The sequence below is a fragment of the Sinocyclocheilus grahami genome, unplaced genomic scaffold, assembly GCF_001515645.1.
Source record: "Sinocyclocheilus grahami isolate Dianchi unplaced genomic scaffold, SAMN03320097.WGS_v1.1 scaffold1375.1, whole genome shotgun sequence".
Lineage (NCBI taxonomy): Eukaryota > Metazoa > Chordata > Actinopteri > Cypriniformes > Cyprinidae > Sinocyclocheilus > Sinocyclocheilus grahami.
In genome coordinates this window covers 37,108-49,175 of record NW_015506554.1, presented here as the reverse complement: position 1 = coordinate 49,175, position 12,068 = coordinate 37,108, and the positions used below count along the sequence as shown (strand labels likewise).

General features: G+C 38.3%; 1 protein-coding gene across 1 annotated transcript in view; it reads right to left on the bottom strand.

The window, feature by feature from the left end:
- Positions 1 to 11,489, bottom strand: part of LOC107569723 (plakophilin-4-like) — a 93,716-nt gene extending 82,227 nt beyond the window's left edge. The window contains exon 1 of the mRNA XM_016255870.1: positions 11,391 to 11,489. The gene's annotated coding sequence lies outside the window, so the exon portion shown is untranslated. The remainder of the gene's footprint in view (positions 1 to 11,390) is intronic.
- Between the last annotated feature and the right edge of the window lie 579 nt (positions 11,490 to 12,068).

The following is a 12,068-nucleotide window of genomic DNA, read 5'->3' as shown; positions in this document are numbered from 1 at the left end:
AAGTTGATGTATTCCCTCAGCGACCAGCACGGATCAGCTCTAGGCACGACAAAGCTGATATCGTCCTCTTTTGGAAGGCCAAACAAAGTAGTTTCACTTTCACAACGAAATACACGGCAACAACAATACTACAGCGAGAATCAAAGTTACGCCTTCTTTCTTTGCGTGAACATTTGGGCGGCGTTATGCAAATCTTTCCACACAGTGACGTAGACATATGGGCGCGTGTTTAAACGAGGCATTTTAGGAGGGCGTGGTTGAGTCTTAACTTTTATAAAGAATATCTCTTTGGATTTGAGACTTTAGTCTTTGCAACTTTACAGATCTTCTTTATGCACCAAGAGCTTGTAACACTCCAAAGAGAAAGGAAAATTTGAAATCGCATCATATGACCCCTTTAAAACCAGCTAGAGTTATTCAGCCAAGAATAACAACTAAAAAAAACAGAACTGTTTTTCTGATGGACTGATGTGACATAAACAACGTTTACCCTACATTTGTACATTCTCTAAAGCCCTATTTGCACGGGATTAGTATTACCTGGTGACCTCCAGTCATTTGTAATAATTGCGGAGGTTGTCTGTGATCTTAATCCCGTGCGAATCGGCCATGTCTGTAATTTGTGATTTAAAAATTCCCCCGCAAATGACCTACCATATTTGGCCGAACACCGAGGTCCTGTGATAATATTAGTCCCGTGCGAATCGGCATCTCTGTGATTCGGCCAGCATTTGGCGGGTCGCATATAATTTTTCACGTTTTTTGCTTGCTGTGCGCCTTTTTATCCATCTTTTGCGAAGAATGGAGCTGCGTTGGAGTGTTTGATAGTATTCTGGGTGCTGTCATCATATCGCTACACCATACAATTTGCAGAAAGAGAAAGCTGAAAAGGTTTTGAGGTTAATGTGTTACAAATAAATCAAGCATAAAGCTTGAGATATTATTTTAACCTGGTGAAATGTAAATGACACGAAACTATATTAGTTTCTTTTTTTTTTAAATCCATCTGGACCATAGAACGGGACTCTCAAAGCCTTGACATCCGGGTATCCGGGAGACAAGTCAGTAAATTCAAGTAAAATCACAGGCTGCGCTTATCCCGTGTGAATGCACCACACGAAATTCAGATGTGGGGGGGTAATTTCAAAATCACACAAGGTCCCCAAATTATACTAATCCCGTGCGAATAGGGCTTAACACGCATATTTTGGATACACAGTTCATTTAAAAGCCTCTGGTGTGTAAAAATAGTAAATGCCATTATGTCCTCGTTTTTTACACTAATAAAAGTTATAGGAGCATTAAATAGTTTACAAAGAAACTTCATTCTAATGCTCATTATATTAGCATTAGCCGTGCTTATGCTAACTATTAACTACGTATAGGCTAACTAGGTTTGGGTACCGAACTCAGTACTTTTAAGGGTACCGACCGAATTGCGTCGGTACTACAGAGTACCTATTCACGTTTAATCAATCGGTGCCAAATTTCGGTACCTGAGAACGCATCTGGGCGCATACGCTACAGAGAAAGAGAGACCCTGTGACGGGATATCACCCCTGCAACTCGTTCAAACAACACACAGGGCAAGACGAAATGTTCTGAAGTGAGGTTACATTTCTAGAGCCATATGGTTTCTGAGAATACGAGGACGAGATCACGGAGTCCATTCATAAAAACGTAATTTACTCTATAGTAATGCCACGGAATTCGTCAATTTGGACGAATAAATCAAAAGTAGCCACTGCCACTTAATTCGAATTGCGATATGAACTTGTGTCTGTGAATATTAAAATGCAAAAAGATGGTTTAAATATGAATCCTACATGTCCCGCTTGCCTCTGTATGTATGTATGGTGGAAACGCGGTTTTGTTTACTATGCAAATGCTGAAGCACGCGTGACACTCGCGGTGATTTTCGGCCTCTGCGTCTCACTATAGGACGGCATGAACACAAACACTTAATCTCCAGAGCTGCTGTGAGTAATTTTTACCGTTTCATTTCAGAAAACTAGCATCATCATACTGTATACACACAGAAACTTCATGGCAACCTGTCAAAATAACAGTACGGTTTAACATGTAACAGAAATATATTACTCTTGTATTACTTTTGTACAGCATAATGTACATCTTTAAATATTCAATTTTCTATCAAATTTAAATAAAACAATTAAATGATAAAAATAAATATTACAACCAGATTAATCACTTAATTGTAGAAAATAAATTATAGAATTATTAGCCTATTTAAAAATGTTTTAAAGGAATATTCACACAATTTTTCTTCCATGTATTAATTTCAACAGTAAACCTCAGTTTGTTTGCCAAAAAATGAAAGGGTTTAATTACATTTAAAATAAATGTTTAATGCCTTCATTTGATTTTCAGAAAAATTTAAACAAGCATTTCTGGGGGGGGGGAAAGAAGCCCTATTGTTCAAAATTGAGACTTTTTCACTGAAATAAATGTTTTAGTAATTATACAGAGAGTAAAGTACCGAAAAAAAGTACCGTTGGGTACCGGCACCGAAAATCAGGTACCGATACCGGTACCGTACTGGTTAAAATGTGAATGGTACCCAACCCTAATGCTAATGGCGGTGTTTATTTAAATCCGAGATTCAAATTAAAATATGGAAAAATATTCATAACAGAAGCTCTAAATATTAAAAATGTTATTGAAACTTACCTGCTTGAACTTTCATTTGATCTGGGTGTCGGTCTTTAAGGTGTTTTGTTAGTTTGATGTGTTTCCTCCTTTTGAGGTCGCCACATCTCGGTGCTTTTATGAAGAGAGTGCATCTGCGCACCTTTCAGATCATCAAGAACCAGGTTGACCGGGTACTCGGTACCACCGGTACTTAAGAAAACCTGTTTTTTTAGTACCGACTTGGTACTGAAATACCGGGTCTTTTGACAACACTACTGGGAACATTTCCTCTCTGTGGAGGGTCAGAAAGCTCTTGGATTTCATCAAAAATAACTTAATTTGTGTTCCGAAGATGAACAAAGGTTTTACGGGTTTGGAACAACATGAGGTTAGGGCTGCTCGATTATGACAAAAATCATGGTCAATATTGTAATCACGATTATTTAACACGATTATAATTGGGCCATATGACCAAAACTTTTAATGAATTATTTATTTAAAAGATAGCAATATATATGAATAATCAAAAAAAAAAAAAAAAAAACAGCATAATCTTCACTGTGAGAGTTCTAGAAACTTCATTTGTTACTTATTAAAGCTACAAAAAGTCCTTCAGTCTAGAGCAGTAAGTGATTTTGTCTTTGTCTTTTGTTGTTTAATTGATATTAAAGGTGGGGTAAGTGATTTCTGGTAGCCAATGCTGACATTTGAAATCATCAAAACAAACACGCCCCTACCCCAAAGGGTCTCGCCCCTATTTTGATAGCTCCGACCCACACATACGTACGCAACGATTAGTTCTGTGAAACAAAGCAAAACCAATGTTTCACCGTGTCTACACACCGGACGCGAGTGGCGCGGCGCAACAAAATACTATGGAACTCATTATAATCAGTGATGCATCTACACCATATAGATATATATACATATCTATGGTCTACACTGGATGCGGCGCGGCACGACACAACAAATCCCCAACAGAAAACTGCTGCTGCGTTCTTTTCATGATGTATTGACACAAATTTCAAATGATTTTCAACGGTCGCTTTGTCGCGTCCAGTGTACTAGACAGACTTTAGCTGTTGCGGCGCAGACACGGTGTTACTCACCTTTCGAGAAGAAACAAAGCACCCTCGGCGTCCGATCGCAGGCCTTCCACTCCTTGAGTTCTCTCCAGCGCTGGAAAGCTGATCCGATATTTACACGGGTCCTACTTCTTGCCTTATTGCCTTAAGCCTTTTTTTGTTGTTCTGCAGACATTTTCCTATTTTGTTTTTTATCCGCCATCTCTATCTTTCTGTCGCTTGACTCGCTAATGTCCGTCCTGTGCACTGAACCCTCTCTCCTCCACATCATGAGTAGACACACCCCTTACTGCTGATTGGCTACAAGTTTGTTTTGCTAGTCGGCCCGAATCAGTTTTCTAAAACGTTTTTGAAAAATCGCTTACCCCACCTTTAAGCACTCAGTCGACAGCAGGAATATAGCCCCTGTCACTTTAAGAGCCGCACTGATCCAATTTACTGTTTCCACTAGAAAGGGGGCGGAATGGGGCGCAATAATTGTTTTATCTTGTTTATTGTATTTTCATAATGCCGAAATTAAAATCAAAACTATATTTCGATTAATTGCACAGCCCTACCATGAGGGTGAGTAATTAATGACAGAATTTTAATTTTTGGGTGAACTATCCCTTTAATGTTGCATTGACAACTCTATAACTTGGCAGATTTCATAGACTAGTTAATTACAGTGTTTTAGGAATATTGTAATGTATTGGTAGTGGTGTGCTGGTATATCAGTAGGAGAGGTTCGAGAGGTTAACTGAAAAACAAATCCGATTCCCCTAAGGTGAACGGTGGGTAATGAATCAATCGAAGTGTGTGTGAGTGAAGTTGGTAATTATCTTCATGTGCTAGCAGTCTTCAGGAAAATACATAAGAAACAAAATCAATCTGTCGCTGTCCACTTTATGTGTGTGAGGAGCAGATACCCGAGCCTCACCTCTGACACAGAGAGCAGCTCTACTGAAAATACATTAAAAACAACACACAATCAACCCATTTATATAATAAATAACATTTATATAAGATAATTACATTGCATTAAGTCCAAGTGAAATTCAACAGTCATCGAAAAATGACATGACTGCATTGCAATAAAATGTTCACATCGATTCAGATGTCAAAAGTTTAAATTTAATTTACCTAATTAAAATTAACTAATGCAACAATTCTGGGACTGTTCTCAAGGGGGTCTACAGTTAAGATGCAAATACAGACACTATCCATTACAGGCACAGAGCAAGCTTTCCAACACGACATGACATAACTCAAAATAATGACCATGACCACTTATCAATGTGGGCAAGCACTTCAGCATTATCAACCACATAATATCAATCACACACTTCCCAGTGGCTCTATAGGACCATAAACTATGTTAATTAACTCCAAAAAAGAAAGAGACAACCGTATTAATGTTCAGTTCAAACAGAATACACTATTTGATCATCAAATCCCTTCCTAGAAATTATGCTGAAAAAAAGGAGGAATATATTACACATCTCAGAATGAATTCCTCTGGTCTATTACTTGTGGATGGCCTCATGGAAAAAGAGCCTCTATATGGTAATACTCTCAAACTTAAACAGCCTTATGAAAACACAGGCTACAGTAACAGTAAAAGGAAGACACCCCTGTGAAAATCTCCAAAAATAGGAAAGCACCAACCGATCGCCACCTGATCTTAATGTAGTATATATAGTATGTCTTAATGCTGCACTGCACTACTCTAATAAACATGTGCTCAGCCCTTTGCTCAACAAATAAAGATGTGAACACAAATCAAACTTTTCATTTCAGTTCTTAAAATACTGTATGCTGTATTGAATTCAGCGTGCACTTATTTTAGTCTCTAGCTAGTTCACTACAAAAACAACACAAATACAACACTAAACATAAGCTGTCCACATTAAGGTCATGTTGCAAGTCACATCATTCTGAATGGATTCCTCAATAGCTTGTGAAGGCATGGACACCAGCCAAGATTACTAGATCTATTTACACAGCCACACATGACATGCAGCCAGAAATCCTGTTAGCAAGTCAACAACAGAAGCACACTCTGATTCATGTGCTCATTCCTTCAGAATTGTGTAGACCAAAAAAGTTAAATAAATAAAACTTGGCTATACCAAAACACATTAAGTAGCATTAAATCATGTAAATGCAAACAAAACTACTGATTAAAAGGTAATGCATGTCATTTCTGTAATAAAAATTTTGTGTCATTAATATGGTTATGAATTGTATAATATAAATAAAAATTGTTTTGCACATTATGAATGGAGCCAAGAAAGCGCTCAAAGAGCACTCCCCTACTAAAAAGCTGTCACTTATCTTAGTTCATCGCAATCTCACAAATTTACGTTATAATCACTGAAGCTCTACACTGCACAATAATCTGTTATTAACATTGTGTCTACACTATCTTTGTCATAACGAGAGGATTCACTAGTGTGTAGGCTACAACTCAACACTGACAAAACTCCAGCACACTGTTGCCAATTATTTTCAACGGAAAGTAGCTAATGCCCACGTGAAAAGTTACTAAATGGTGCTAGATGATGTAGTATGCTAATAGATGCATATCTATTAAGTCATTTTGTCGTATTTGCATTTTGCTTAGCATCACTCCTTTTCATCGGTTTGCGTCTCTCCTACTGTATTTCAATATAGCCGAATTCCCATTGAAGCTGTTCTCGTTTCGTTTTTTTGCTGTCAGACAACGAAACATGAAATTCAGTGACTGAAACACGACCCGTTATGCATGTTGACCAGTAGTCACTTCCAAACCATTTCCAAGCTGCTGCTCTGCACCACTAAAACATCCTGAATTACAACCGTGACATCGTCTGACAAAGTCACCATATACATAAGCTAAAGACAATGGCTGTATTGTTATTTCGACTATACTTAAAATCAACAGGTATGTGTGATCTGATTGCTACATTGCTCAACACTGCAAAAAGACACTGTAAATAGAAATGTATGACTAGTGGAGATTGTAATATGAAAAGCCCCAGCCCACAAGTTAACTGGATTTGTTACATGTTTGTGACGGTAGGAGACGTCTTTGGTAGTACACTGCAGGTTTAGAGAGAAACTTTTCAGCAATGATGTTGACTGATGAATTAGCACATGGTTTGTCTTTAAGCATATTAAAAACACTAAACAGACATGTAAACAATGTTAAAAACTTGAGTTTCATCACAGGGGGGTCTTTAAAACTGTGTTTACAAGGATACTAACAAAGATGGGCATTTTGTGAAGTGACGTGAAGGCCAAGTATGGTTACCGTACTCAGAATTGGACCACTGCAATTAACCCATCCAAGTTAGAGCACACACATAAGAAGTGAGTAGTTCACACAACACACACACACACACACACACACACACACACACACACACACACCATGGTCACACTCCAAGAGCAGATTATTTGATACAGATATATAGTGTGTATCTGACCGATTAAACTGCATGAAAAAGAAAATAAAAAAAATCAACTCCGTTCACTACTGTCTGTGTGTGTTTCAAGTGTGTACATTCAAACGGTCTTCCAGACAGTGCACACTATAGGGCTGTCAAAAAAAAAAAGCAAAAACGTTGCATTCGAATTTAAGGTCTGCGTCAGCCGTCAGGCAGCCTTATCAGTGGTGCACGAGATGCGATGACGATGTGTCATTGATTGCATTTGAATGCTTTTGTTTAGGGGTGCTCCGATCAGGATTTTTGAGGCCGATCACAGAAAGCAGTATCTGATCACCGATTCCGATCTTTTAAAGCCTTCTTTTTATCATGTAGAATTATTTATAGTGATGATCCAATCAAGATTTTTAGAAATTTATTCAGGGCTTGAATTTCGTTTTTAAAATGAATTCCCCTCTTAGGTGACTCTTGTGAGAGGGGATTTTTTAATTTGAGGGGTGGAGGGGGGCATTTTTTTAGACATTTTTCAAAAATATTTATTTATCTCACCTAAATGTTTGATCATGCACTGTATTTTTGTTTTGACAATCATGCAATTGTTGCACAATAGCTTACACACAACAAAAGCCTGATTCCATGAGCTGTATGTGAAGGCAGTGTTACACCAGGTTCACACATACTCCGTTTGCAGTGCATGACAGAAGCAGCACTGACTCTCATTGTGCTTTCACACAGGAGTCTGCAACTGATCCGTGGCTGTTTACTACAAACACAACATTAATCCATTATTTTGATTTCAAATCCAAACATTGTTACTTAAAATGCTTTTTCAGCATTGCGATTTTTTTTACATAGTACAGTATAATACAATCTTTCACAGACATGTTTAAACGCAATAAATATAAGAAACACATTATTCAATGCTTTTTACTTTTGCATTTAGGCCTACTTCTGTAGCACCAGTGCTATGTGCAAAAAAAGTTAACGTACAGCCCTGTAAAAGTGCTCTTTTCCTTTAAACCTAGCCAAAAAGCCATAGCCTATGTGTTGACTAGCCGCGGTGATTCACTCACGCCGTTTGTGAAATTATGTCTCACAGAATGTTTTCAAATTACTTTGTTATTTAATGAATAAATATGAATTGTACCTCACCTTCAGCATTATAATTCTTGTACCCCCGCCGGACAGAGACTGACACGGTGCCGCTGCATGTCATGCCAAACCTCTCACGGCAGCGTCATCAGCTTGAGATTGGCCTTTTTAGAGACCGCCGATCAATCATCCCAACGTGATTATCGGCTGATAGTGATCGGTAGCCAATCAATCGGAGCACCCCTACTTTTGTTAGCCTATCCAGTTGAACCCACTAGATGCGACGCTGCTACGTTGTTCATTCATATATTATAAACATATGCATATGAACATTTTGCCATCTCAAAGAGGCACAAAATCATTTTCAGACTTTTTCATTAATTGTTCCCTCCTGGTGGAATGGCCTGCCCAAATCAATCCGAGCAGCTGAGTCCTTAACCATCTTCAAGAAACGACTAAAAACACATCTGTTCCACCTTTATTTGACCCTCTAACTCTAACACTTTCTATTCTATTTTAATTCTACTTTATCTATATTTATCTTCTTTTTAAAAGCTAGCTTTCTATTTGTTCTATTTTATCTACTTGTGTGTGTGTGTGTGTATGTGTATATATATATATATATATATATATATATATATATATACACACACCTTGCTACGTGTACTGCGTTAGGCTAATTGAGATTTGCCATTTGCACTTATATATTGTTGCTCTTTTGTTAGTTTTGACAGCTTTTATTGTACTCATTTGTAAGTCGCTTTTGGATAAAAGCATCTGCTAAATGACTAAATGTAAATTTAATGTAAATATACTGCGGAAAACGAGAGCATCAGTGTGGAGAAGATGTTGGCTGCATCCGAAAGCTCTAAAATGCTGTCATCGGAGTCAGCATTCCAAGGCAGGAAGGCATCAAGGCACATCCGAAACCAAATCCTGCTTTACTTCCTGTATCCGGAGGTACCTTCTTCTGATCGAATTCTGAAGGCAGCACAGATGCATCCTTCGCTGCCTTTGATATCCCACAATCCTGTGCGTTCCATTCCGTGACGGTTGGGATAAAAAATAAAGATGGCGTCTGAAAGTTGCATTTGGTGGTCAGTTTGTGTGTAAATGTATATTTCTGACTAACTTTTTGCACCTTTGATGTGATTTCTAGCGAGAAATCAGTATTATAATAATTAAATATTCGTTTAGTTATCACCAAAACTCGTTCTATTTTGTTGTAGATCATTAAACCATTACGCTGCCTCAGAAGCCGAAATCAGTTTCACAAAGTGCTTCCATGCAAAAACGCTGCTTGCAAAGTCATTGCCCGATAAGGCAGCGAGGCAGCAAGTGAGCTGCCTAGGCTTTCGGACGCAGCCATTGTTTACGTCAAAACTGAAACCAAGCCGTTCACACAGAACGCATATTTATCATATTTTCTAGAGGGACATCTATCAGCGTTGCACTCGCACAAGAGAGCGGCATGTTTAGAAAGCCATGTAAAATTAATGCAAGTTCAACTTTTAAAAAACATATCTAAAGACGTTATGGCGGTTTTCCCCATCCCACTGTATCTCGTTTTTAAATGAAGAAAGTAGCCTACTCTTTGTGATTGGTTTTCGGTCCTTTGTATTAAACTATACATTCATGCATGGTGCTGTTTTTTTTCTTCTAATTGTTTAAACAACTTTATTAATTATATATGGTTTATAAACATTATGCACTTTTTTTCCCAAAGATAGTCGTGTTATTTTATTACGCTTTGAAGAAACGTGCATTAGTATGCAACTTGATGCGCCCTCTTGTGGCCTCAGGAGAGAAGCCAAAAGCTTTTTTCCCCCTAACTGAAATTATGCCTTTTAAATTCGAATATAATCCAATTTTTGATAATATTTAGGTAGAAATTTTTTTTAAAGAGTTTTTCCAGTTATTTTGACAGCCCTAGTGCACACACAGGCTTATACCAAAATGTTCACTGCTTATTGGACTCAAACAGTTTTAAATCAGTTGTTTTTAAATTGCAACTCTTAAATACACATTCTAATGACAAGCTTTTGTGATGGCGCAGCACGGAAAACATCACGTAATCGTAACCTAGATTTGCTCTGTTAATCAATGTTAAAATTCTAATAATAATAATAAACAATTCCACATCATCTGCAGGGTGCATTAATTGCTAAAAATACATAAAGTGCCAATGGCAGGGATCTCCACCTCGGCTGAAACTAAGACACAGAGTTAAATGGCATTAGTAGCCGTTTACTCGCATACAAACACATTTTTTTGGGGGGGGGGGGGTGGTTATATAAGACATAGACTACTGAAACTAGTCATATACAAGTGTGGTTTTCACTGTCAACACCTTCATCTCTTAGCTGACACCCGCTATCTGCTCCAGCCTCTCCAGCATTTCCTTAGACTTAGACACGCTTGTATACACTTGGGGTGGTCTGTGGGATGCAAAGTGGGCAGTACAGGAGATGAGAATTTGGATTAAGCAAGAAACAAGTCACAGGTGGCATACAGGACAGGCTGACCTGCACGCTCTAGACTCTAATAAGCAAAACTTTTCTTCAGTCAATTTTAAGGTAAATTAAACTTTGAGACTTTTTTTACTGATGCATTATTCTAATTATTATAACCAGAAACTTCCTGAACCTATCATCACCTCGCAGGACAATTATGGACCATGTTATGGTCAATGCCAGAGTATGAAAGTATATTAGGTAAGAGTTTTCTTTAGCTCCGCCCCCTGAAGCACTCGCATTCCCGGAATTCCTGCACAGTGCTCACCTGGCCCAACTCACCTTCAGCAAACCGATACTTATACCCACTACTCTCTGACTGAGAAACATTAAACAGACGAGTAACATCTAGTACAGGCTACACAGAGGCGCTCTCTTAGTGAAAGGTCCGTGTGTGTGGGCTAGCTGAGATAGTCACAGGAGACAGATTAAGATAGCATTAACTAATATCCTCCTCCTCGTGCACTGACCTCCATCTCCAGCCGTAAAAAAAGAAAAAAAATGGATAAAACTGCAGTCAAAACTCCAGTTCTTTCGCCTAACGTTAACACTCAATCAGCAGCCAGCTCAAACTTTACACATTAAACAAAGTCGCACTTTAGGTTGTCAATACACGAATAATAATGCGTTCTCATTACCTTTCGGAGCACTTGTTTAATCCAGCCAATAAGTCTAAATATCAAAGCTCGTGGAGAGAAAGTATTCTCCTCTGCTGGAGCTCATGAATCCGCACCGGACGAGCGGCGTACGAGGCGAGTGACGTCGGCGCACCCTGGGATTTAAGCCCCGCACGCTATTGGCCCACGCCGCGTAGAGCGGAAGCCTGGTTGGTCGGCTGTGTTGTTGAATTGGCCAATAGGAGAGGAGAAAACAGTTTCCATGGTTACGCGGGATCCACAAGGAACAGTCTTTGCAACAGAACTGTGGTAATAGTTTCTAATGTGCTTTTATTCTGTTAAGGCTTAGGTGTGCTGTTTGAAGTTATTTTCTTCCTTTTAATAGTTGCTAGTACTTTGAGAAACTCAAAGAGAGATTTTAAGATGTTTAAAAAGAAAAACGGTAAATTAATGACTTTACATCGTGGATAATACTTTCAGCTGGACACTATGTGTAAAGCTATTCTGAGAAAATCTCATTTGTAAATGATGTTTTGTTCATTTGGACAATCGAAATGGATGTAAACAATCATGGTCTTTTCTGTATTGTTTGAAGCTGTTCTCTTCACGTCTTGGTTACTTGTCAAGTCAAGTCACAATTAGTTGCACGGCGCTTTATGCAATACAGATTGTATCAAAACAACTTCACATTAATACAAT